The sequence below is a fragment of the Cavia porcellus genome, unplaced genomic scaffold (genome assembly GCF_034190915.1).
Source record: "Cavia porcellus strain 051 isolate PalLab524CR breed Dunkin Hartley unplaced genomic scaffold, mCavPor4.1 scaffold_27, whole genome shotgun sequence".
NCBI classification, from domain to species: domain Eukaryota; kingdom Metazoa; phylum Chordata; class Mammalia; order Rodentia; family Caviidae; genus Cavia; species Cavia porcellus.
Genome location: NW_026947510.1, coordinates 31,111,628 through 31,139,539, shown reverse-complemented (window position 1 = coordinate 31,139,539; position 27,912 = coordinate 31,111,628). Strand labels below are relative to the sequence as shown.

Sequence of the window (27,912 nt, the reverse complement as noted above, 5' to 3'; positions counted from 1 at the left end):
ACACTCTGTGTCCTCTTCCTGCCTTTGGCCCGCCCCGCACCCTATATAAGTTGTAGCCATTTTGAAAATAAACGAGACTCTATTGGAATCGCATCCTGTCTCCATCTCTCTTTTCTCTTGCCCTGCCCCCGTCCCCTGTCCCCTCTCCAGGTGAGACCCACGGACTGGTCCGCAGGCTGGATCATGTGTGCATGAAAGGAAGCATGTGAGTCCAAGGTTGCCAGGGTTCAGGTGGGCACTAAGCTAGGAAAAATGTCTGACTGGTCTAAAAATGAAAGTAATTGAAAAATGATTTTCACTTAACACTCAAAGACAAAAAAAAACTGCTTAGCTTTAATTTGCTGAGATATACAGCTGGGGCCCTGCAGATAGGCTGATAGAGGAGGAAGATAAATCACACTGTAAAATGTGGTAATGATGACCAGCAGTTCAGATAGAAACCAAGACTAAAAGAAAGCCTAAGCAGCCAGCTTGTCTGATGGCTTGGCTGAGACAGACACAAGGCTAAGAGTCTCAGGCACAGCTGTGCCCACAGACATTGGAGGAGTGAAACAGAGATCATTTGTTCATTTCAAAGTGAGTGTGAAGTGAGACAATGCCCAGGGTCTCCTCCTGGCTTTTCAAGCCCAAGCCAGATCTCATTTGGTATCACCAGGCTGGTGTTGCTGGCAAGAGACTGAAAACTGGAGTATCTCGAGCATCAGTGTCCAAAGTCCTATTGGTTGGGTTTAGCAAGGGTTTACAGGAGAAAATTTGAGCTAATTGGTAAGCGAGCTTGTCTCATCCAATCTGATATTATTTTTCTCAATTTAAAATGTAAAACATTTGTTGTTCACTGTAAATTCTTAAATTGTAAGTACAGGGTTAACTTGCTCTTTTCTCTTTTCACTGATGCATGAAGATAAGAACACTGATCCAAGTTTACTAAAAGGTCTGTCAGTTTTACACAGTAAAAGTCTGGTAAAAAGAAAAGAAAAAAAAGAAAGTTTTAAAAATACAAATGGCTACAATAAAGTTTAGCAAGAAAAATATCAAAATAAAATTGGTATTCTTTTCATATGAGAGGATTTTTTATGATGAAAAATTTTTCTCACTTAAGAAAAGATAAATGACAAGACTAGAAAGCTTACATTGAGTAAAGCTTATAGAAGCATTTATTTTAAAGATTTTGGGATTACTTGTTAATTTGAAATTCAAGCTGTTCCATCTAAAAATTTCTGTGAATGGAACAATATGATCTGAAACAAAATTACTTGATGTAATGGCTTGTGCCATACTTGGGTGGAGATGGGAAGAAAATCTTTATCGCTCACCAGATTAAAATGTATGCTGAAAAAATCTACACAATGGTATACTGACAAATATAGATATATTTAACTCCCCAAAGATTGAAAACTCATGAAGTAAGCCATTACTTAATATAAGGTGGCTGAAAGGGGACAATTGACAGGCCAACTGACAGGCTTTATATTGCTTAGTGGAGCCAAGCACTGTAGTGACACAACCCAGTGGGCCACTGTCTAAAACAATATGACTATTATGGGAGCCACCACAGTTAAGAGATCATTTTGCTGGCCTAAAATGTGTCTCATAGTGATCAAAAAGTCTGACTTAATTTTATATCTTTCTCTAATTTTAAAAACAATGAGGAAAAACTTCAAAACAAAATAATAGGAAATTAATAAGTGGTTAATATATTACATATTGTTGTCTTCAAAGTAGATGTTCATATTAGAAATTGTAGGTATAAAAATTGTGGCTATAATTTTGATCTGACCCAATCCACATCAAATTACTAGGCACATCCCTCTCCCCAATGTGATCAGGTTGCCCCTCTGTCCTAATGGGATGAGTTTCCCCCTTTGGCTACCTTAGCGCACTCCTATAACATGATATTGTTCCACAGTTATCTTAAATCCCATCAGGCTCTATCTGTGCTGAAAGGGGAGAATTCTGTGGCCTGTGGGAGGTCCAACATCCTTTCTGAGTTGAAGTGTTACTATGTAGTACCAGAGGTCTCAGGACCCACTTAGTTCATGGCTTCTCCTGCCTACACGCAAAGGAGACAGAAAATCCATCATCTTCAGTCCTTTTATAGTCACCAGAAATGATGGAGATTTAATGGATTGTAGAGACTCATTGGGAAACAGGTGAATTTTGCGTTATATGTACTTTAGCTCAACTGGTAAAGTCCAAACAGATGAGAAAATAACAAAAGGTAGGTTTCAGCTATTATGCATTTGGCTGAGGGTTGGTCTTCAGAAAATTGGGGGCAGAGGGCAGGGGAAGTAAACAAGGGTACAGAAGCAAGACAGAGCAATTAATACCTTAGCCTATTAAAAAGGCACAGCCTCATGAATCCTGGGAGAGCAAGAAGACATAAACTCTGTGTATAGGACATATTTACCATTCTTATCTCTTCCAGAAGAAGAAGTTACAGCAACGGGGAAGTGTGTGGGGGAGTAGTTTGAAGGGGACTGTTTTTTTAAGTCCCACTTCTATGTAATTTCTCTGTGAAATTTGGAGTTTGAAAGAAATTTTAGAGTTAATCATGAAGGAAGAAGTGTAAGAAAAGAATCAAATTTATTAGCCTGGAAATTCTCTACCAAAGTTTACTTCTTTTTTTAATAAACACTTTTAAATCAATGAGGAAATGCCAACTATTACAAACAGTTTATACTCTGAGAGCACAACATTTTTACTGGAGTGAGACACTAGGAATTTACTGAATGTGGGTAAATGATCTTTAACGTGTCACACTTCATTAGATTTAGAAGTCACGCTGTAGAGAAACCCCGTGCTTCTAAGAACCACAGAAAAACCTTTAGTTAAATGACAGATTTCATCTTAAATAAGAAAATTCACTCCGCATAGAACTAGTGAATGCAATTATTGTGGAAATTCATTTAACTGGAAGGAGAATCTTCTTACCCATGAGAAAATTCATACTGGAGAGAAAATATTTTTTTTTATTTTAACAAGAATAAAATAAAACAAAGTAACATATTTAAATAAAAATATTGTGAGAAAGTTCTCTTTCAGGAGTGAAACCTCAACAAACACCAGATACATTACTTGGGAGATAGCCCTTTATAAAAAGGAGTGTGGGAAAATCCAGGATGAGATCAAATCTTACAGAACATGAGAAAATTCATATTGCTGAGAAACCCTTTAAATGTAATCACTGTTGACCAGATTTTGGCCAGAAGCACTATGTAAATAATAAAAACATCATATTGGAGAGAAATCCTTTGAATGTAATTAATGTGGAAAAGCCTTGTCTCAATGAACATCACTTATTGGGCATGTGGGAATTCTTTCACTCAATAAACCTTATAAATTCAGTGTATATAAAAAGTCTTCCCTCAGAATTCCTCTCCTGGGCAATTAAGTCATACAGATGAAAATCTCTATGGTTGTAATGAGTATAGAAAATGTTTCTCCTATTCTCAACCCAGCCCTGAATTTGAGAATATACATAGGAAGAAGGACGTATCAATGTAGTGAATAGAGGAATTTTTTTGAAGTTACACCACGTTAGATACCAGAAAATTCATACCCACTAAAAACCCCTTGAATTTCTCCAGAATGGAAACACTTATGCCAGAAATTTGCATCTCATGGTACCATACACATATTTTGAGGCAAGACACCATAATTGATGTGATCTTTAACAAATGGTAAAACTTAGAGGGCCCCAAAACTTCATATGGAAAAAGACATAAGATGTTCACATCATGTGAACACTGCTCAACTGAAATCAAACAAACAAACAACAACAAAAAAAAAACTTACAACTGATATAGCACTGTAAAGTTTCATTCATTTTTTCCTAAAATTGAAAACAAAAAACTGAGACCTATTATGGCTCTCAGAGTGAATCTGCACACATTCACCATCATAAGAAAAATAATGTATAGGTATTAGAAAGGGTCTTAGTTAATTTTTCATTTCTGGGACAAAATACCCAACACCTGAAAGATAAATGTATGAAGATTTATATTTATTTTAGCTCACAATTTGTAATAATTTCAGTTCATGGCCAGCTAGATTCAATGCCGAGGAGCATGGCAGAGGTACATCACAGAGGTGAAACAGTTTATGACAAAGCAGGTAGGAAGCAATGCCCTTATTTTTTTCCATTTTTATACTACTAATGTTACAAAGCTATTGGTTAGTGCCACCCACACCCACAGTATTTTCCCCCCTGAGTAAATCTATCACACACACTGAGAACTATGCTAAACCTATCAGTGTACTAATCCACTATCATGCATTCATGACCGAATGTCCTGATAACTTCTATGAGGCTTCTTAGATTAAAGTTCTAAGACAGAGAATTATTGCACTTCAAGCACTATTTTTTCACACAATTCTTATTCAATAATGACATAAAATCTCAACAACAATGTATACATGCTAGGCACAGGAACACAGTTTGTGTCCCTCAGAGAGTTTTCTAGGAATTGTTACTTTAAAAGGTCCTCTCAAGGGAGCGCAGTTTCTATAGCCAATACACTTTGGTCAGTGTCCAGTGATGCATAGTTCAGTGGCATAGAGTTTCACTGGGAGACTGACAGTTTCACTGTAGAAGTCCAATTCAACAACTGTTCCTTGGAGCCAGAGTATGAGATGAGGCTCATGTGGTGCAGAGATCTGCTGAATACCCAAGCCTGTTTGACCAGTCCTTTCCAGGACAGATTTAGGGCACTGTCAAGGTCTAATTGCACATGACTTATGTGTTATCAATCAGATTTTGGGTAAAAAATTATATTCAGATATTCTGGGTTCCTTGACTCACATCTGCATGCTGTCCTTGCATCATCATGCTAAATAATAGAGGAGATAATTTGTTTTCATTTCATTTAATTTTTATGATTTTCTACTCGTTCCATTCCTTTGGTCCTGCAATGTTTGAAAAGGAAACCAAAGGAGCAGAGATGCTTACAGGCTCATTTTAACAGATAGAGAGCACAGGTAAGACAAAGACTTATGGAACAAAATTAAACAAATCCAAATCACAACATTTCAATGTAGAATCATATAAAATCCTGATAGTGCCAAATCCAAACAAAAGAGGTTTAATCCACAAGAAAGGAGACTAATAAATGATTGTTTCCTTACAAACATCAATTCAATATCTCTTGTAAAGAAAGTAAATACTGAACAAGCCTTGTTAAGATTTTTTTAGCCAATTCAGTCTTATTTATTACACCTGAATTAAGAATATGAGCACCATCATCAACAACTTTCAAGATACTTTATACAATTGCAAGTACTAAAGACAAGTATCATTGGCTTTTCCTAATAGTTTTTTTAATTTGGTGCATAACAATAGTAGACAGAGAAAATGCAATAAAAAATAGGATCATTGTCAAGAGTACCATATCATATTATTAGCCCAAGTAATAGTAAGTTCCAAACTGAAAAATGATAAATCAAACATGGGTTCAGCTCCTCATTTCCAACCTTACAATATGCTGTAAAAGCAAGGAGAATAAAATAAGAGGGTTTCTTTCATATGTTCCTTTCATAATATTGTTTTTACCTTTAAGTACATAATTTTCCTACCATAATTGTTCAACAGCCAATTTCACAGCAATAATTTTAGCATGGTGTATGAACTTCTACTTATTTTGTTGTGTGAGAATTTTACCACCACTAGATTGATGGTCTGTGGTTTTCCAAGTGGTCACTCCACTGAGAATAGTGGCAGCATCATCAGTGAACGACGTATTGACCATGTGTTGACCAGCAGGGAACACCCAGTATCTTATCAGGAGCTGGATTTTCCTCCCCTCAGAGCTATATCTGAAGGTCTAATAGGAGATAGTTGCTCAGCAATTGTACTTATTCTTCAAAATGACTGAGAACATGTTCCTTTATATATCATATCCAGATTATTGATCTGGTTCCTTCTGTGCATCCCTCATTACCCCAGGGATCATTTGGATCCAGTGCAAAACAGACAGCTCTCACTGCACTGTTGGAATGATCTTCGCACAAGAGGCTCTATATGTTTCAATGCTTCAAGAAGCATCTGAATATTTCTCAAATAGAGGATGATTATTATTAAAATAAGCAAAACAGTAATTTGTTCTTTATGTAATGTAGTTGCTTGACTGCCAGTAATTTTTAAGAAAATAAATCAACTCGCATGTACAAAGATCATATTGTCTCCCTAGTGTGAGAAGCTCAAAGAGTAAATAAGATCCAGAATGTACAATAGATTTTGTGAGGTGAAAGTTGGAAAAGACTGCTCAAAAGGAAAGAAAAACTGGGATTGGGGGTAGCAAAAAAGAAAGAAGGAGAAATTTGATTTTTTTTTAATCTGTCCTATTGGTTGTGCTGACATATATTAATTATTTTGTAAATGATACAGACTTCTCCAGTTTTTATTGTTACTAATATCTACCTTTATTTTCTTTTAGCCAGATAAAATACTCAATATCATTTAAATTTTCTGAAAATATTTGTTTGCCCTTTTGGTGTTAAACATACAACCTAGCTGTAGAATGTTCTACATGTGGTTACCTATAAACTCTGAGGCTATTTGGTTGACTACCTCACATGTCTTTTGAATCCCTTTAGCCTATAGTATAAAGACCTGATTGTTTACCAATTTTCTGTCTTTTTGTCCACTTTAGAGGGTAGACTATATTTATTATTTTTGTAATAATGTTGATACTCTAATGTTGGTACTCCAAGGGTACATATTTCATTCTTAGTTTTATCAGCATTTGCTTGATACATTTAGGGAATATTTTGAGTGCATTCACATTCACAATTGATATGAGTTCACAGCTGACTGCCTTTTTAAATAGTTGTGTAGTGTAATACCCTCGGTCCTTTGCCTAAATTTCAGACTTGAAATCTGTTTTGTCTCATAGAAGTATACCAAATCCTGTTTCATTTTGTTGCCAGTTTCACTGAATGTATTTTTCTGTGAGTTTCCATTAAGTATGAGTGTTTTAACTCCAATGCCATGACAAATTGATTGCAAAGTGTATTTATTTACTCATTTATTTATTATACAAATTTCTGTACATTCAACTATGTGATATTTGATAAGGGAAATAGTTTTAAATTTAAAATATATATTTATTTATAGGAAAGTGATTATGACGTTTTGTGTTTACATGTTATCTTATCCTTTTTCTGTCCTGGTTTCATTCTCTTCCTATCTGCCTTTGTGATTTTTTGTTGCTGTTGTGATATGCATTGATCCCTCTGCCATTTTTAGGTGTCTGTACAATGTGTATTTCATAATTTTAATGCTTCCTTTCCTCACCACCTCTAACTTAACATTATATTTTATGGGTCTTTAGATAGTAAGCTCTATGCTATTACCTTTGAATGTTGGTCTCTTTAAGTGGCAATAAAGTTGTTTAATTTAGTTGATGTATTTACTGTAGGTCAATATTGAGTTTGTCTTAGTGTTTATGATATAGGCATACAAATCTTTTCAATGATTGATGGTAATATACCATTGACTATCAGGGTATGTCAATACGCAGTTTGACTCTAATGTTATTATGTAGTTGATGATTTTCTTCTTATAGCCAAGATGACATATTGGTATCAATTGTTTTCTCCGTATGCCAATGTATGTAATGCCAAAATATCATTAACAATATAGTGGTCAATTCTTTGTGAACTAGGTAATGAGACAAAAAATTCTGGTCTTCACTCCTAAATCAATAAAGATATGAGGACTCTGAGGCAAAAACACAGGCCTGTAGTTGCTATACCCAGAATTCATCTCTGAAAGCCAGACACTGAAGAGATTGCAAACTCACAACAAAATCTTCCAAACTAATAAACCCGAGAGCCTCATCACAGAAAGAAACAAACACATAAATAATAAAATATGAGAATATAAGACAAAGAAATGTCTCCAAAAGTTTCCAACTCCCCCATGGTTAACTGATGAAATATTTGGAGTGAAAAAAATAGAAATCCACTGAGAATTACTTGAGATGAAAAAAGAGAGCTAATAAGTCAGATTAATAAGGTACCCGGTAATTTAAAGACAAAATGATCACACATGATGATGAAGTCAACTTCACTCCAATGACACAAGGATGAATTAAAACACACAAATCAATGAATATAAGCATAAAAATGACAAAGATGACATGATCAAATCTACTGAATCAGAAAATTCATTTGTAAATCAAGCACCAATTTTGATTTAAAAAACTGAAAGAATACAGGACATAGAAAAACTTTATCTCTACCTGACAATAGACATTTATGATAAGCCTACTGCTAATATAATATTAAGCAGCAACAAACTAAAAACTTCCCTTCTAAAATCAAGAACAAGACAAGAATAGCCAGTGATACCACTCTATTCAACATAATCCTTGAAACATTAACCATAGCAATCAAGCAAGAAAAATAAATAAACTATATGTATCTAGGAATACAACTTATCAAATAATCATTATTTACAGGTGATTGATCCTCTACATAGAAATACCCAAAGATCTACCAAAAGACTGCAAGAATGAATAAACCAATTCACCAATGTAGCAGGATAAAAAAAAATCAAAAAAAAAGAAAAATGACTAGCATTTTGTGTATACCAATAAAGAATTTATGAGAAAAAGTTACGAAAAAAAAACCATGCATATTATTTAAAAGAAAACAGTAAATAGTTGGCATTTAAAAGAACCAAGGATGTGAACTATGCCTACAATGAAAATTAACATATTCTGGGGAGATAAAAAGATAAAAGAGGGCACAAGAAAATGGAAGCAAGCCATTTGTGGACTGGAGGGTAGAGATAACAAGGCCACATCAGCAAGGAAGCCCAGTGTGGGAATCAGCACCATGCCTAGACTGAATCCTAGACTGGGAACAGACATACCCCAGTCTCTCCCTGTGAGTCAGCACCATTCATGGACTAGAGATAGACTGAACAAGTCCACACCAGCAAGCAAGCCTGCCTGGGAACCAGTACCATGTGCAGGCTGCTGCCAGAATCAGAAATGACAGACCTAGGCTACTTCTGACACACAGGCTGGCAAACAGAAAGTAAAAATCTTCCTACACACACCCCCAAAAGCGACTAGCTTATCCAGAGAAACATATCCTGTGATGATAGCTATCACGGTGAAATTCAATTGGATACATGTGGTGCTTTGATGTTGCCCTAATATTGCAGGTCTAGGGCCAGTGTTCTAACCATAGGTTCAAATGATAGCAATATGCCATGTGGCATCTAGCAGCAATTTCTTTCTGAGGGTTGTAGCCATTGTTGATTCTCTATGGTCTTATTCTGAAGTGCTATATCCTTTCCATTGTTTTTATGGGTTGGGTTTTACTCTCTTTTGTTTCATTATGTTACATCTGATGTGAAGAGCAGCTATTTCAAAGATAACAAGATATACTATGGTAGCTACTTTGGATTTTCTATTGGCTTGTTTTAAAATACTTTATTGCATTCATTGTCTTTTTTTATTGCTTTTATTCTATTCTGTTCTGTTTGATTTTTACTATGTCCAAATTTCTCCGCAGCTTTTTTGAAGATGTCACAGAGCATTATGGTAACTATTAATACTGTAATGTTTTGCAGTCCTGTATCTCTTACATTTATTTGTTTTGATTGGTTTTATCCTGTTTTACCCATTTTAAAACAAACAAAAAAAAAAGAAAATGGAAACAAATTCCCTATTCTGGACAAACAGAACCAGTAATATAAAAAGGACCATACTTTCAAAATTGATACATACAATTAGCATAATTCCAATCAAAATTCATCACCATGTGTTAGAAAACAACAACACACAATTCTTTTTTTTTTTTTTTTTTTTTTTTTTTTTGCTTTTTCGGTTTTTTATCGGTACCAGGGATCGAACTCACGACCGCCTGCTTGCAAGGCAGGAGCTTATGCCGCTGAGCTAAATCCCCAGCCCCAACAACACACAATTCTAAAATGCACATGGAAGCAAAGGAGACCCTAAAGAACAAAAGCATATCAGGCTACAGGAGCAAAGTAGGAAGCATCATAATCCCAAATGTTAAGTTACATTACAGTGCTACAGTGATTAAAAAAAGAAATAAACAAACAAACATAATGTTGGCAAAAAACAAACAAACAAACAAAAGAACTCACTTGGTTCCACAGAACAAATGCAAAATCAACTCCAGGCACACTCAGTAATCTCATCTTTGACATTAGTGGTCAAAAACATATACTGGAAAATATACAATTTAAGACATTATGCTGGGAAAAGTGGTTATTAATATGAAGGAGATTGAAACTACACCTTAGTTCTTCTCATATACTAAACTAACATAAACATATTTGTTATCTAATGTTGAAACAGAAACACTTAAACTACATGAAAACAAAATACTAAAACTCTTGATGATATCAGTGTAGGTCAAGACTTTTTGAACTGACCCCCAATTAAACAGGAAATAATGTCAAGCATCAACAAATGACATTGTATCAAACTAAAAAGCTTCTGCACAGAATGGAAACAAGCAAAAGTGTGAATAAACTGCCCATAGAATGGGAAAAATTTATTGCCAACACTTCCTCAGACTAGGAACTAATATCTAGAATATATAAAGAATTCTTCAATAAAACCTAGATACAAGTGAAAATCCACTTCATTCTGTTAGGGTCCAAGGAAGGAGAATCGTATTATTTGTGATATTTATCCTTAAATTAAGCAGGGATAGGAAAGAGCATTATCTAGGATTAAATACTGTTGCATACTCTTATTTCTCAGTGGTGGACCAATGGAAAGGGACAGAAGAATGACTCCAACTATGACAGAGGAATTAATCTTAACTATCTCAGGTATAGAAAGACAAATCAGATGCAGAGCTTTCTCAGGCTCATCTATAATCCTTAGCAAAACATAGCTATAGGAACAGAAATTATGATTGACTCCAGCTGCATTGTCAAACAGAAAATCGAACCAATAATCAAAGAACCTGAATATTTTTTTAATATTTTGAAAAAGTGAGATAAAATGAAAGAGTTCCAGTTCTATCCTTAGTCTTAAATGTTCATAAATAACTCTGAGTCAAACTTTCTAAAGTATCAGCCTTAAACAAGATCAAGTTTCAGGGTATAGGCAACCACTTTGAAGGCAATATGATTCACTAAGATGCCCATTTTGGTTTGATTATTATCTTCTTTGGAAATCCTGTAAGATCTCCAGTGTAGGCTTTATTGGTCTTGTTCTGTACTTTTTTGATCAATTCTATTATACCTGACGATATAGGCAACTTTTTTTAAAAAATAGCAACAGGCACGATGGTAATCATTTTAGATAACCTGATATTCTATTTTTCTACAAACTGTACTATGCCTATCCTTTTTTTTTTCCTAACCGACTGTTTTGTTTAGCCACGTTAGGTTTTATTCTCCCCCCAAAAATAACAAGAATTGTGGGAGTAAAAAGACCCCAAAAGTATAATTGTTATTAAAAAGAGAGGAAAGGAAGGTGGTCTAAGAGATATAACTGCATGTATGTTTGAGTGTGTGGGATGGAAATCCATATTCCTGAACTTTTGTTGGATCATTGATCAGCACTGTCTGCAATCTCATTGTATGAATGTTCACTTTAATTTTATAATTTGGAAAAATGTTTCATAGATGACAATATGTAACCTATTAACTAGTGATATATTACTTTATTTTTTCCTTGAAATTATGTATTATTAGTACACTTTTACTAATTTTTTTTTTTTTTTATTTTATTTCTTTGTTTTTTGTCTCTCCTTAAATAAAAAAAAAAAAATCTATTGCCTTGAAGAACAGACAGAGTCAGGTAATAGTCCAGAAGAAATATCAGCTCTAGGGTAAATAAATATTTGAAACACTTTGGTTTCTCTATCCAGTCACCTTTTATGGCAATGCTGGCTAGGCTTTCTCTAAACTCACTCTGAACACATGTAGTGTAACATATTACACCTCTAAACTACATTATAGGTCTGAGCAAGTCCTCTAAAGACTTAAAGAGGAAAAGCTGAAATTTTTTCTAGATCTTTTCTGATTTGTTTTAGGACACAGAGACAAAAGTCATGGGTAGTTCTAGATTCACCATTTACTTTCAATAGTGGATATTTACTTTGAGAAGCTTGAAAAAATCAGCTGGTGGATACATCCTTGTGGGGGCTTCAATTATGGCTGGCCTAGAATCTTCACCATGAAAGTGTGAAGAGCAAGTATGAGAAGCCTCAGATTCAGTAATAGTGGATGAGGTTTGGATTAAAGTTTTCTTGGAAATCTCTCTTCGGATTCTAAAAATTGAGGAAGAGTATCTTCAGGCTAAGTGAGAGTGAATGCCTTAAGAACCAGAGGTATATGGGTTTTCTGTAACACATAGTTAAACTTAAACACAAGTAAGCATTTATTGCAAAGAAAGGCTGAACATAAGGCAACTTTGACCATTTTTAAAATAAAATTCTAGTTGTGAAGAAGCATCATAATCAATATTTTCCTTACAATTAACAGTGATTATAAAAAGGAAGCACTATTGACATGAAGATATGGACCAGGACCACAGATGAATCTATGGTAAATGATGTGAGTTTAACTATTTAATGCACTGTTTTAATTTTTAAATCAAGCACCTGATGTCCAGGAACACGGTAATTTTGATTATTTGAGATCATGTCAACTACCATGGGGGAAACAACAACAACCTGTTGGTATTTAGAAATACAAGATTTAGAATGTTTTATTTTCAAATAGCCTGAAAACACAAGCTGAAGAGTATCGAAATCGCATGGCTCTAGCTCTGAGCCAGGGCACTGGGTGGTTTTAGCCAGTTGTTTTTCAGGTTCTCCAGAAGTACAGATGAAGAATTTTAGGCAGGCCCAGGAAGGGACCAGTGCTCACAATACAATACAATAAATGATACACTCAACTGAGACATGAAACTATGGATACATGGGGAACACAAGATTGCACAGATAAAGACACACAAAACCCAGGTAGTATAATCCAGCCCAACAGAAGGAACTGCAGTCTCCTAATTTCAGGCTCTGAATCAAAATTTGATTCCCACATTCAGGAATCAGAGCCCAAAGTCTAGGTGTTTTAGAGTTGGAGAAATAAAAAGTCCCTGAATGAAACCAAATGAAATCAAACCTGACCTAACTTAGTGGGAACTGTCTTGTTTCTCTTATTACAGGACTATGAGTCCTTCCACATTTTCCGTGTTACCCAGGGAACTGCTTGAACTCAGCCATGGTAGCTTTGTTTCCATAGTAATAGTTTCCAGGTTTGGAGGCCACCAGCTCCCCAGTAGGGAGCCATCCATCAAGACTCACTGTTGCCTCCAATATATTGCAGCACATTCAAAGATTCGTAAGCAGATGCCCAGAATATGGCAAACAAGCTTTATTTACAGGAAGAGGACATGTGACACAGAGTTTGGAATGTCAATACTTGGGGTAGGGTTGCTGCACATTAAATAGGGACTGCTTTCTGGAGTTGAGAAAAAGTTTGAATACATTCTTATTTGGTCTGAATGTTGGCTGTGTGGGACAGGGATTAGTCACCTTAGTCAAAAGAGGGGTGTTTTTAATCGGAGGAACTTTAAATAAATTTGGTCTATTTATTAATTAATGAATTTAGAAAGATAGAATAAAGATAGAGAAGACCCAGTTTCTGAACAGAATTCTCAGCCCCACTTTATTGTTCTTTATTGTTGGTAATATATTACTACATCATTTTAATGATTTATCTCATATTCACTGTCATTGTTTATGTTGATTGCCCTCAGGCCTTATGCATTTGCACTGTGCATTTGTCACAGATGCACAGTTACTGGTTCATTGTTTAGTGTTGCATTGATGGTGTCAGTGCTACAATCATCTAAGAGTGGAGCCAGCATGCAATGTAATGACTGTAAGAAGACTTGTCTCTCTCTCCTTCTCTCTCATTAGATTCTGCCTTGCTGTTTGCAGCCACCATGAATTGGAGAAACTCCATGCCACTCTGTCTTGGAGCCAACTGAATACTGACTGAAACCTCTAAAAAGTTTGGGAAATAAACCGTTCCTTTCCCAACTTTGGGCATCAGATATTTTGTCTCAGTGGTGAGTAAAAAGTAACTAAGACATAATTTGGTACCAAGAGTGTGGTCGTGGCTGTGACTATACCTTGAACATGTTTTTCAAGAGGCTTTGGAAATGGTTTGTGGGCAGTTTGGAAAGGTTTGGACATGTTACCTGGATGTATACAGCTGGATGTAACAGCCCTGTTCTGTAGAGGAGATTCCAATCAGAGCTCAGGAGACCAGAAGGCTGACAGAAAGCCTGAAGTTAAAGACCAGGTTTAGTAGCTTTCTCTTGGGAAGAATGATTGCACTGGCTGTTGAACTCTGAACCATGTGTATTCCAGCTTAGCAGAAAGTTTGTCTGCATTTTTTTTCACACCCAGAGACTTTGCCTGAGACTAAGACTAAGGGCAATGTTGAGGCTGTGGCATGGCTATGGTTGGGGAGTTTTAGCCAGATATATGTAGCAAATCAAGAGCAAAGATCCCAGCAGAATAACTTAAAACACAGTGAGTTTGACCAGAATAAAGCTTCAGTAAAGCTGTGGATTAAAGTGATAGAGCTGAGACTTTGATTGCTGAAAGGGAACAAAGAAGTAAGGAAGATGGCCAGGGTCATCCCAAGAAGTAGGGGGTCTCCATCCTTTACAGCCTCAAAAGGGCAAAAGTGAAACAGCGTGCTCACAGGAGAAAGCTTCAGAGCACCATGCTTCAAAATGGTGACAGAGGTCACATGAGGTTCCAGAATGGTGGCAACATAGAAAAACTTTTCATCACAATCAGGAAAACAGAGCCCAGTGATCCAGACACTGGACCCCTACAGCCAAGAGAAAAGCCTGGTGACTGCTCCAGCTGGCAGCAAAACTGGGTGACACCCACATGGTGCTGATTTTAGGTACATGGAAAATGCACAAATTCTGAGGGTAAGATGGCTTCCTCCTCCATTGCAAAGGGCCTGGGAGGCCAAGCAGTGTTCCTCTGAGAGGGAAATTTGTAAAGATGTAAAGGTGAAGCCAAAGGTGTAATGGAGACCCCAAAAGTTTGGAAAATCCAGGAACATGGATCATCCAAGAAGAGCTGCAAAAAGGGAACAGAAACGGTTAAGAGAGAAGTGGTAGGAGTTGAAATCTTTGGAAGTGCTGTGGGGGGTGGAATCACGCAAGCTTTTTGGAGCTTGCAACCAGATTGCTTCAAATGGGAAGCATGGAACTCTCTTTCACCCTGCTGGATGTTGGACTTGCATTGTCCCCAATGCTTTATATTCTCATCTGTAACTTTTGGAATGGTAATGTTTACTTTGTGCCTTTGCATTTCAGAAATGTTTAACCTTGTTTCATTTGTACAGGGGTTTACAGTTAAGAGTTTGCCATAGATATTGGAGACTTGGGACTTGGACTTCTCAGCAATGCTGCAAATGTTAGAACTTTGGAAACTCTTGGAATTGGACTAAATGTATCTGTATAAAGAAAGGACATGATTCTTTGGGGATCAGGGGTGAAATGTATGGTTTACATTGGGCCCCCGGCCTCACAAGTTTGTATTGTGCATTTGTGATTGGATCATTGTCTAGTACTTCGATTGACAGTGTCAGTGCTACACTCGCCTAGAGGCAGAGACAGCATACAGTGTAAGGGCTGGAAGAAAGAATGTCTCTCTTGGAAGTTTCTGCAATGCTATTTTCAGCTGCCATGAAATGTGGCCTCACCATGACACCCTGCCTTGGAGCCAACCTAAGATGGTTTGAAACCTCCGAAAACCATATGAAATAAACCATTTCTTTCCAAACTTTGGGCATCAGTTATTCTGTCTCAGAGAAGAGTGAAAAGTAACTAAGACATTCACCAAGTTCTGGAGTACAGACTCCATCAATGTAGGTATTCATTTACAAGTTGGTGCTATTTCCAAACCTTCTACAACTGTCTTTTGACATCTGATACTGTGGAAGACATTGGGAAGACTTTCATATCATGGTCATATAATTCCTGCAATTTTACTTTCCAATAAACTGGAGCCCCTTGTATGAAGCAATGTGGATCAAGATTCCATTTGAATGGATCAAATGCTTTATAAGACCCCTCCAGATATCAATACATTGGTGATGGCTCATATATTACAGCCAATAGAGGGAAATGTACACTAAAATAAGTGCTGAATATATGAAGGTGAATCCTCTACCTGTGGTGAAATGAAGATTTCAATACTTTTTTCTGATCAACTTATTTCTTTTTCCTGACAACGTGGAGCTTGAGGTCTGTAATGGCCCTTCAGAACTGTCCTAAACTGAAGGAACAATGCTATGCCTGAAACTAATTCTTTGATTAGGCATTAGTTAGGAACTTGTACGAAAGGGAATGACTTTATATCAGGAAATTTTCCACAGCTGATAGTAATTCATATAGAGGACTTGAGTGAAAAATGTCACTTGTCATCACATGAAACATTACAGGAAGAATGCTTCATCAAGAAGGAACTGAACTGGACTATGTCTTCAAAACTAAAGATACAAAATTTAAATAAAAACCAGTTGGTTTTGATACAAAAAAATAAGAAGAAAGGAACAAAGAATTTAAAGGTATATCAATCAAAATTTGTTATTCTGAAAAACCAAAGGACAAATATAACTATATCTATCTATCTATCTATCTATCTATCTATCTATCTATCTATATACATTTAGTTATATAAATACATAAAATTTCTCATACATGTGAAAATTTGACTTTCATAATATTGAAGCTATAGTAATAGAGAAAAAAACATGGTGAGCTTGACAAACACTCACAAAAATAATAGTTACCAATTTTCTGAATTTGTCAAGAGGCAAAACATCAATAGTAGCATCACATAGAATTTATTAAATCACCTACATACAAAAACCATATAACAAATAAACTACAAATGAAAGTGAAAGAAAAATGATTGACATGAATTAATAAAATAAACAGGTCATTATACAGAAGCAGTACTTCCAATGTCAACTAATTGTTCAATGGAAATCATAGAATTGAGAAAGATAACACATTTCCCGAGTGTTAACAAACTATCAAGTAAGAATCCTATGTTGAAAGAAACTGTATTTCTGGAATGAAAATGTTAAAAAGACAATCTCAGACAAAGGGAAGAAAATTAACTTGCATTTATCAGACTATCAGAAAAAAAAGGTTGCTGATTGTAGTTTTTCAAGGAAAAGAAAATGTAGAGCATCAGCAAAGAAGGAAGAGAAACAGAATGAGTGTGACATCAGAGAATAAATAGACCTTCTTTCACCAAGTGAGCTTTCAAAATGAGGTTTGGTTTGGAACAAAAGATATAGCATTCTACTCTGTATTTCAGAGTCTACAAAAGTTTTTACAACACCTCTATTATGAGAGAGAGAGAGAGAGAGAGACAGAGAGAGAGACAGAGAGAGAGACAGAGAGAGAGACAGAGAGAGAGAGATGCAGAGACAGAGGGAGACTTCAGGGAAACGTTTATATATTTACTTAAAAGTATGCAGATGTCAACTCAAATTCCTTGCAATAAGGCAGATGGCTTAGTTTTAGTTTACTCAATGCCCAAACACTACAGTAACTCACAGTTCAAAACATAGAGCAGGCACTAAAATGTTTGCATCTGTACAAAGAAATATATTTTAAAACACAATAAATAGAGCACATAGATTTCTAAATATGTTTAAGTAACATGACAGCTGTAACATGAGGAACACAAAAATGAAAAATAGAATTTTTAGAATACAACAAAAAGGCAGACAGAAGCCTTCATGTATCAATTACATTGACTGTATTTGACCTGTATTAGTTATCCTTACTAGAGAAATGAACAGAAGATATAAAACATATAAGAATTTACAAAATTAACCTGCAGTGACTATTCACACAGAGTGGGAAAAGTATGTCTGCAAACTGCAGTTGTGGAGGATCCAGGCGAAGGCCTGCAGCTCATTACAGTGTTGCATGTAAATCCATATCAGGAAGCAAAAAGGTCTGCACCAAAGGCTGAAGGATCTATGATGGAGGCTAAAATGGCTACACAAGAAACCAGGAGATAGTGCCCAAGGTAAAAATGAAAAGTAAAGCTTCTCCAAAGGGAACAAAAGAAGTCTTTCCTTTTTAGTTTCCCTTTTCACAGCATTCTGGGGAATAATTCTCCCCAGAGTGGATCTTCCACACCTAGAAATATGCTGAACCAATTTAATTCTGGTTGACATACTCAATCAGCTGTTACATGACTTAACTGCATCAATTTAAAAACTGAAATCAATGACAAGCATTCCTTCCAAATTAACTAAAAATATTGGTCTCTACAAGAAAAGTCTAAAAATATTACAGTTTCAAGAAAGTGAAATAATTGAGAAGCATATATCAATTGACTTCATGCAGATCAAAGAAAAGCAAAAGAAAAAGTCTCATAGACATGGCATAATAAAGGATAAATCATGTAATACACTGACCATAAATGCATGAGATCCAAACAAAATGCAAAAATAAAAACTCTGAACTCAATGTAAATAGATCAGAGTGGCCCTCAGCTCCCTGTGCTTCCCCTTGTGAGCTGAAAGTGTACACAATGATTTCCAGCCCACAGGGAAGCCTTGGCATACAACTCTGAGACTGGCAGGCCCCCACCCCGCATCCCACATCACAGAAGGACCCACAGGAAAGTCCCTCAGCCCTATTTAGGCTCCATTCAGTAACCCCCCAAATGGCCCAGAGACACCTGTGTTCCACATTGTGAGCCAAAGTGTGTGCAGCAACCTCTAGTCCATAGGGAAGCTTTGGCACACTGCTCTGAGACTGATAGGGCCTTGCCCAGCATCTTCCATCACAGGCTCTCCCCTGGACCAATTTGGCCCCACCAAATGATCCCCAAGATGCCTGAAGGTGCCTGCAGTCCACTTTGTGAGCCAAAATTACATGCAGCAATTTCCATCCCGTGAGACAGACTTCACTTGCTGCTCCAAGACTATTTGTGCCCCACCTAGTGACCCCAAGTGGCTGGGAGCCACGTGGTGAGATCTGTCTAAGGACTTCCACATAACTTGAGGAAACTACCTGGAGTAAGGAGAGATGTTCCCAACCCCAGAAACAACTGAGACCTTGCCTCAGCTTCCCTAAAGGAATAAAAGAAAAGGACAAGGCAATAGAGCAAAATGCAATCTCAAACCTCCGCCCATCCCTAACACGCCTAGGAAACATGGATATAGAACAAAATGCAAGCATACACGTGAACCTCCTAAAATGATAGTCACTGAAGTAAAGAAACAACTCTGGGAAGCTATAAAAGAATGCAGGTCAGAAATAATCTCCCAGGTAAAAGAAGAATTGAAAAATATAATGAAAAAAATGTGGAACACGTCTAGAGAAGACATAGTTTAAAATTAGAGACAATGCAAAAAGATGGAACCTTGAATGAACAATACAAGAAATAAAAAATGCATGAAACAGATTCAAAGAGATATGCAGGAAGCCAAAATCTCCATCAAAGTTGGCAAAAGAGCCTCAATGAAAATGAAGATAGACTTTCAGACCTAAAAGACAAGATTTTAGCTAGTGAAGAGGAAAAGGAAAATCTTTCTAAAACAACAAGGAATCAAGATATAAAAATTTAACTGCTACAAGATGATTCAAAGAAAAAACATAAGCTTGAAAGTATAAACAAAATGAAGATGTCAACACAAATTATATCAAGAGATTATTCACAGAAGTAGTAGCTCAAAATTTCCCAAACATGATAATGCAACCTGAGATAAAGATAAGTGAAATATATAAAACTCCAAATAGCCATAACCAAAATAAAACCACACTCAGACATGTAATAATCAATATCCCAGAAAGCCAACTTAAGAAAAGAATATTAAAAGCTGTTAGAGAGAAGAGACAGATCATCTATAAAGGAAAGCCTATCAGATTAAGAACAGACTTCTCAACACAAACAGTGAAGTCAAAAAGAGCATGGAGTCAAGTATTTCAGATCCTAAAGGAAAACAACTTCCCACCAAGATTGATGTATCCTGCAAAATTGTCCTTCAAAACAGATGGAGAAACAAGACAAAGAACAGCTGAACATTTTCATCACTGCCAAAATAACCCTTCAAAGAACACTACAAACATTCTAGATAGACATAGCAAAAAAAAAAAAAAAAAAAAAACACTAAGCAAGGCAAACAATTAAACAGAGAGGAAAGATAGAGGATCAACAGCAGAAAGATAACATATCAAAAATAAACCAATATGTATCAATTATAACCATTGATGTAAATAGCCTCAATTCACCAAGTAAAAGAAACAGACCAGCAAAATGGATCAAAAAACAGCATCCAACCATATGCTATATACAAGAAGCACATCTAGCCCAAAAAGAAACTCACACTGAAAGTTAAAAGATTGAAAAAATCTTTCATGCCACAGGATGTGGGGACGGGCACATCTCATTGCATGCTCAGCCTTCCTGACACATTCCTTGCACCCCTTGGGACCTCCACTGGCATACAAGGTTTGGCTGCTTCTGCATCCCACTGTCCTGTACATGGCCACCCTTTGTTCCACTTCCTGGGTCTAACATTGCTGTTGATCTTTAGTTTCCATTCCTTCTCCCAGAAACTTGGACTGAATTGGATTAACTGTGCTGGATTGATGGGAGACTTGGTAACCTATCATTCAAAAAAAGACATTAGCAGGCTTCCACCAGTGTGGTGAGTTTGCCCCTAAAACAGAAGTCTTCAGTGAGTAAAAAGGAGCAGTGGTGAAGTTCTCTTCAGCTCTAGGACCTTGATGAGCTTGTCGAGTGTGAGTGAGTCATTCCTCCACACAGAAAACATCAGGTAGGCTGAGGAGTGAGCAAATAAGGCCTCCCTCAACCTGGAGAAAATTAAAAGGGCTTATGAGACACTCACTGACATAGTAGGGTCTCACATAAGACAAACACTATAGACAAAGGGATCTGGTGACCAAGCACAACCTGAAGACATAGGAACAGCAGGAACTAAGGACTGACTTGCATCAATACTTCTAGGGTAGTCTGCATAGGAAGAATATAGGACTCATCCCATAGGCCCTGTAGGTGGAATTTAGGTGACTACACCTGTTCTGCATTGTGGCACCCAGAAACTGGACAAACATAAAGCACACAGTAGGACCCTAAGATACACATTATTGAGAGTTGAGATGAGTGGGATTGAAACCAAAAAATATTAGCCTGAAAGATAAAAATGACAAAATGTGAAAGCAAAATGTATTCCAGCAGGTGCATGTGCAGGAGACATTGAAATAGAGGGCTTTAAAAATCATACATCAGAAATCTCTAAAAAAATAACAAAACTAATAAATAAATCCATGAGGCTACAGAGGAAATCAAATTATAAATATTTACTCACATAAAGACAGAAATAAGAACTTAGGAAAGGAGTTGCTCAATGTAGCTAGACAAGAAATAGATGAAAGAAATTGTATTGGATCATGGGAAACTAATTGAAACATTGAATGAACAATACAGAAAACAACCAGAATCCCTGAAGCAAATTAAAAGAGAAAGACGAGGAACAAAAAATTCTATTGAAAGCTGGCAAAATCATTTAAATGAAGATGAAGATAGAATTTTGGACCTTGAGGATAGGATCACACTTAGCGATCATGAAAGGATAGAACTTTTAAAAGTAACAGAGCAGCATAAAATGATAATTCAGCATCTTCAAAATGATGCCAACAGAAACCACATAAGACTAATACGCATCAATGAAGATGCAGGCGTAAACACAAATAACTCAGGTAAATTATTCACAGAAACAATAAAAGACAATTTCCCCAACATGAAGAAAATTCTGATAAATAGATAAGTGAGGTGTATAGAAAACCAAACAATCACAACCAATATAAATCTACACCCAGACATATAATAATTAAGATGCTAGACATGCAGCATTAAAACAGAATGCTAAAAGCTGTTAGAGAAGACACAACTCACCTATCAAGGAAAGCCAATTAGAATCATGGCAGACATTTCAGCACAAACCCTCAAGTAAAGACAAGCTTGGAGTCAAGCTCTGAAAAAAAAATAACTTTCAACCGAGATTGATGTAACCAGAAACTTTCATGCATATTTAATGGAGAAACAAGATCCTTCCATGAGAAAAAACACCTGAGGAAATTTGTGTCCACAAAACGAACCCTAAAAAGAGTACTGAAAGACATACTAGACAGAGACAAAAATGACCACAATTTAAGAACAACAAAAGAAACAAACTATCAGGCAGGGCAATCAATTGAAGATGGGGAAAAAGCAGAAAAGCAGCAACAAGAACATAACATGACAAAGTTGAGCCACTATATATCAGTTACATCCATCAATGTAAATGGACTCGATTCACCTATTAAAAGAAATGTGTTGACAGAATGGACCAAAAAACAGGATCCCACAATATGCTGTATAAAAGAAACACACCTGACTCAAAAGGAAACTCATAGATTAAAAGTCAACAGATGGAAACATTTTTCTTTATAGTTGGGTTCTCTTGTATTTGGTGCAAATATATTTGTAGCTGTTAGTTCTTCCTCTTGAATCTTTCCACTAACGAGTATGTACTGACCTTCTTTATCTCTTTTAATCACTTTAGGTTTGAAGTTCACATTTTCTACAAATAGTATAGTTACTCTTGCTGTTTTCTGGGTTCCTGTTGTATGGAATCATCTTTTGCATCCTTTGAATTTAATCTATGAGTTTCCTCTTGGTCAGATGTGTTTCTTGTATACAGCATATTGTGGGATCATGTTTCTTGATCCATTCTGTCAATTTATTTCTTTTGATTAGTGAATTCAGGCCATTTACATTTATGGATATAACTGATACGTCCTGGCTTGACTTTGCCATATTATGTTCCAGTTGTTTTCTTTCTACTTTCCCCCCTTGTTTAATTGCTTCCCCTAACTGGTGCTTTCTTTCTGTGGTTGTTCTGGGGATTGTGGTCATTTTTTTATCTCTACCTATTATGTCTTTCAATACTCTTTCTAGGGTTCATGTGGTATTGTGTATCTTGGGGTCCTGCTGTAAGGTTGATTTTTTGCTAGATTCCACAATGAAGAAGAGGTGGGCCAGTCACCTGACTTCCCACTGCAGGGCCTGTTGGGTGAGTCCTATATTTTCCAGGGATGACAAGCCTAGTAGTGATGATATAGCTCAGCTTTTAGTTGCTGCAGTTTCTTTATCTTTAGATAATTCCAGGTCACCAAATCTCCCTGTCTATAGTGCTCATGCCAGCTGAGGCTCTGCTATGTCCCTATTGTGTGTCTCTGTGTGTCATAAGCCCTTTTGATTTACTGCAGGTTGGCGAAGTCCTTATTGGCACACACCTTACTCTTCTTGTTGTCCTCTGTGTGCTTGAAAGAATCGGCCACACTCTTGCCAGACTCACCAAGGTCTAACAGTTAGTTGGAGGGAGCTTTCCTACTGGCACTATTTACCCAGTGAATGCCTCTATTTTAGGGGTATACTCACCACACTGACTACAGCCTAAGGAAATCTTCTGTTTGGGTAAGGAAGTTACTGAATCTCCCTTCAAGCTATCACAGTTAATCTTTTGTAGTCCAAGATTCTGGGAGACAGTGTGGGAGATGAATATCAACAGCAGTATTAGGTCCAGGAGGTAGGGAGAGTTCCCGAGGTGCTAGCAGGTGTCCTGAGTCTGGGTATCCACTGGGTGGGTGGGAAGCACAATGCAGCAACATAGATGGTCCTGAGCCAAAGAATGGGCCAATGGCATCAGTCTGGGTGTCTGAAGGCTATGCAGGAAGAAGGGAATGGCAGCGTATGTGTACCTGGGCCACGGAGCAGGCAGCGGCATCAGTCCAGGCATCTGTGGGGTGCTATCTTGCATTGAAATCCTATGTTGCTTTCATGGTTTGTTCTGAGTGGGTTCATTCTGTTTCATCCTGTTTGGGCCTGTTCTACTTAGCAAAGCTGTAACTTCAACTGGTTGTTGAAGTTTTAGGGTAAATGCCAGGAAAGACATAGGAGCATAGTGTTTGGAACCTGCTGAGGTCTTCTGTTTGGGTGAGAGGTCACTGAGTCTCCCTTAAACTTAGCATTGTTAATCCACTGCAGTTTATGTTCTGGAAGGAGGAGTGGGGGCCAAAGAGCAAGTACCTGGCCTAGGAGATGGGGAGCTTCACTGAGCGGGCAGCCATTGGCGCAGTCATTCTTTCAGACCAGTAAGAGTCACACAGGAAGTGCATGGAGGCACAGGCCAAGGTCTGAGAGCTGTGCCAGTCCCTCAGGGATGACAGGGGTTGTGCAGGAAACACAGAGCATCAAGGTCAAGGTCCAAGGGTGGTTTGGCATTCCTCAGTGTCAGCGGGAGTCATGCAGGAAGCACACAGATGCATGGGCCAAGCAGGTTTTGGTATTAGTGCTCTCCGTATACCAAAAACTAAAACTGGATCTGTGCTTATCACCATGTACAAAACTAAAGTCAAAATGGATCAAAGATGCAAATTTTAAAACAGAAACAGTAAATCTGCTGAAAGACAAAGAAGGTGGAAATCTAGAAGACAGGGATAGTTAGAGAAGTCATGAAGAAAAATCAACCTATACTGGAAACACTTCCCAGAATGAATAACTAGCATCTCATCTTATTAAGAAGTCATTGCATGTCAGAAGTAATCTCCAGCACAGTAAAATGGAAACCAATGAATTTTGAAAATATCTTTGTCAACTTTCCTTCAGACCAATGACTTCTGTCTAGAACATATAAAGAATCTGAAAAAACCAGACCCTTGGAACTCAAAGACAAAATCCAAAAATGGGCATCTGAGATGAATATATAGTTCTCATATAAAGAAATACAAAAGGAAAAATACATGAAAAAAATGCTCAGAATCATTAGTCATTAGAGAAATGCAAATTAAAACAGCATTGAGATTCCATCTCACTCTAGAAAGAATGACCAAGGTAAAGGAAACTACCAGCAGCAAATGCTGGTGAGGTTGTGGGGAAAAAGAAACATTTCTGCACTGTTGGTGGGAGTGTGGACTGGTACAACCTCCATGGAGGTCAGTCTGGAGGTTCCACAAAAATCTGGGACTGGAAGTCCCATTTGATCCAGCTATTCCACTTTTGGGCATATTCCCAGAAAAACTGAAAACATCATATCACAGTGATATATATGTACCATGTTTATAGTAGCACAATTTGTAATAGCCAGATCTTGGAAACAACCTAAATGCTCATCAAGTGAGAACTGAGTAAAAATTATGTGGTACTTTTATACAATAAAGTACTACTCCACTGTATAAAATGGAGCTATACTCAGCTATAAGGCATGATCACATTGAGATATTTATTGGATGCAACTTGAGACTCATAAGTGAAATATATCAAATTCACCTGTGTAAATACTGTATTGTCTCACTAGTGTAAGAAATGGTAGAGACACAAGACATAAGACACAAAATGCACAATAAATTCAGAGAAATAGTAAGAATCTGCTCAAAGTGGAAAAAAGTAATATCTCATGGAAAAGGAAGAAAAAGTAAGAGAAAAGAAAAATATCTAAATTTGTATAAACACATGATAGTTAAGATGGCTGTGCTATGAATTCTGTAAGTTCTAGGAACAAAGCAGTTAACATTCATAGGAATGGAACAATTTTGCATGTTTGTACCTTTAATCTGAGGAACTCTTTTGAAGATAACTGTAAAATAACAACCTTCGTCATGTTCCTAATACATTGTATTGAATTCCTATATAATTACTATTTTGGGCTCTTTGCTATTGTTATTTATTTTTTTGTTTTGTGTCTTGTTTTTCTAGTAAGCTGACTTTCTTTGCTTTCTTTTGTATTTCCCTCTAATACAGAAAGGTTTGATGTACATGTAGAGGCTTATACATTCCTAGAACTTTTCCTAAATAGTTTGTGAGAACTGATTTTATTTTGTGTGATGAAATGAACAGCTAATTTAAAGAAAAAGAGACATTATAGTAGCCATTGATGATTTCCTATCACCATGCTGTAAAATCCAGGAATGTTTTTATTCTTCATTCAGAGTTGTTTTAGTCTGTTTTGTATTATTTAATTTCAACATACAGGAAGGTATGGACAGCTATTTTGAAGAGAACAAGAGATATTATGGTAACCATTTTTTTTTTATTTTCCTATTGTCCAGTTTTGAAGGTTCATAATGCCTTCATTATTCTGTTTTGATCAGTTTTATACTATTTTGTTTTGCATGAATTATTTGTGTGAGAAGATATAGACAACTGGTTAGAAGAAAACAAGAGACATTATGGTAGCCACTACTGAGCTCCTGTTCTTTGTGTCACATATATTATCTTCTTCTGGTCTGCTTTGTTCTGTTTTATTTTATCTTTTGTTTCACCCTCTTTAAAATAAAAAAAAATATTATCTCAATTGTTTCATAAGTATTAAACAGAACTGTAATCAACCACCTTTCAAAAAAGGATGATATAGTCACAAGCTAACATAATGAGTGACTGCACAATAACTTGAGGAATTCACAGTATTACACATCCTTAAGCCAAAAATTAAGTATGCACAACCTTCAGTTACTTTGATGAAATCATGATTCCACTGCTCCCAAAATTATAAAAAGACGGTAAAGCAACAAACAGTAGGAAGCAGAAGACAGTCTGACAAAATTCAACACCTATTCATGATCTCCCAACAAGCTAATAATTAGGGAACGTTTTCGACTTGATGAAATGTTTCACAAAAAATCCACAGATATATTTATACTCAATGATCGACCAACCAAATGTTTAAGTCCAAGTCTGGAAGAAAGCAACAGTGTGCACTCTTTATTCACTTATTCACTGTAGTTACTGAAAGGATACTCAGTATTACAAAACAGGAAAAGGGCAATAAAATTCATATAGGTAATGAATAAATAAATAAGATACTCTCTGTCTTTTTTTATTTGCCACGGTGATTTATTAAGAATTCCAAAATAATCTACACACACATAAAACTTGAAGCTAATATTTTCAGGAAAGTCTCAGCATACAAGTTCAATATTATGACCACTATGTATGGTGATTTATCAAAATATGAAAAACAAAAATATTTTCCTGGCAACCATGAGATCCTGAATTTGATTCCTAGTACAAAAATCAAAACAAAACAAACAAAAACAAAACAACACTACCAAGTGACTTTGAAAACTCTGCTGGTTAGTATTCAAAAGTATTGAGCATGAGGTCTTAAGAAAATTTGCACACTTGTGTTTATACAGATCTTTTCACAATAATCTGGAAGCAAACTAAATGCACATAAACTAGATAATAGATAAAGTGTGCTTTGTATGTGATAAACAATACTGTGCTGCCATAATTGAAAGAAATTTCTGTGTATGCTATTAAGGGAGTGAAGCTTGAAAACAAAATGTTTACTAGTTGTTTAAGGATATGTGGTTTTTATCAAAACAATCTACTGTGTTTACATATATAATCATTTTAAATTTAATATAAAATTTTAAATATAATCACAAAGCAAAAATAGAAACAATCTTTAAAATTAAATCCTATACAATATAAACTCAAAATGGATGATGAGTTTAATTAAAATATTAAACCATAAAACTTTTGAAATATAACCAAGGGAATAAGTTTTACAAAGGAACATGCAATTGTAACTGAAATCAAAATCACAAACCACAAAAGCAAAGTAGGTGAATTGCACTATCTCATGATTAATAGCTTTTCAAAGGAAAGATGAGCTGCAGACCGAGGGAAAACACTGCAAAATGTAGCTGTGAAACAATATATACAATATGATTTAATTATGAAAAATTATCAGCAAACACAAAAAATCCATTCAGAAAATTATCAAAAGGTGTGAAGGGATTCCTCATCAGAGTGGACAGGTGGCAACTT

General features: G+C 36.3%; 1 long non-coding RNA gene across 1 annotated transcript; it reads left to right on the top strand.

Moving 5' to 3' along the window:
- Nucleotides 1-73: 73 nt before the first annotated feature.
- LOC134473533 (uncharacterized) lies at nucleotides 74-26,431 on the top strand. Its single transcript, XR_010043825.1, has 3 exons — nucleotides 74-150; nucleotides 12,485-12,556; nucleotides 13,924-26,431. It is a non-coding gene; the product is annotated as an uncharacterized LOC134473533 (long non-coding RNA).
- Nucleotides 26,432-27,912: the final 1,481 nt, after the last annotated feature.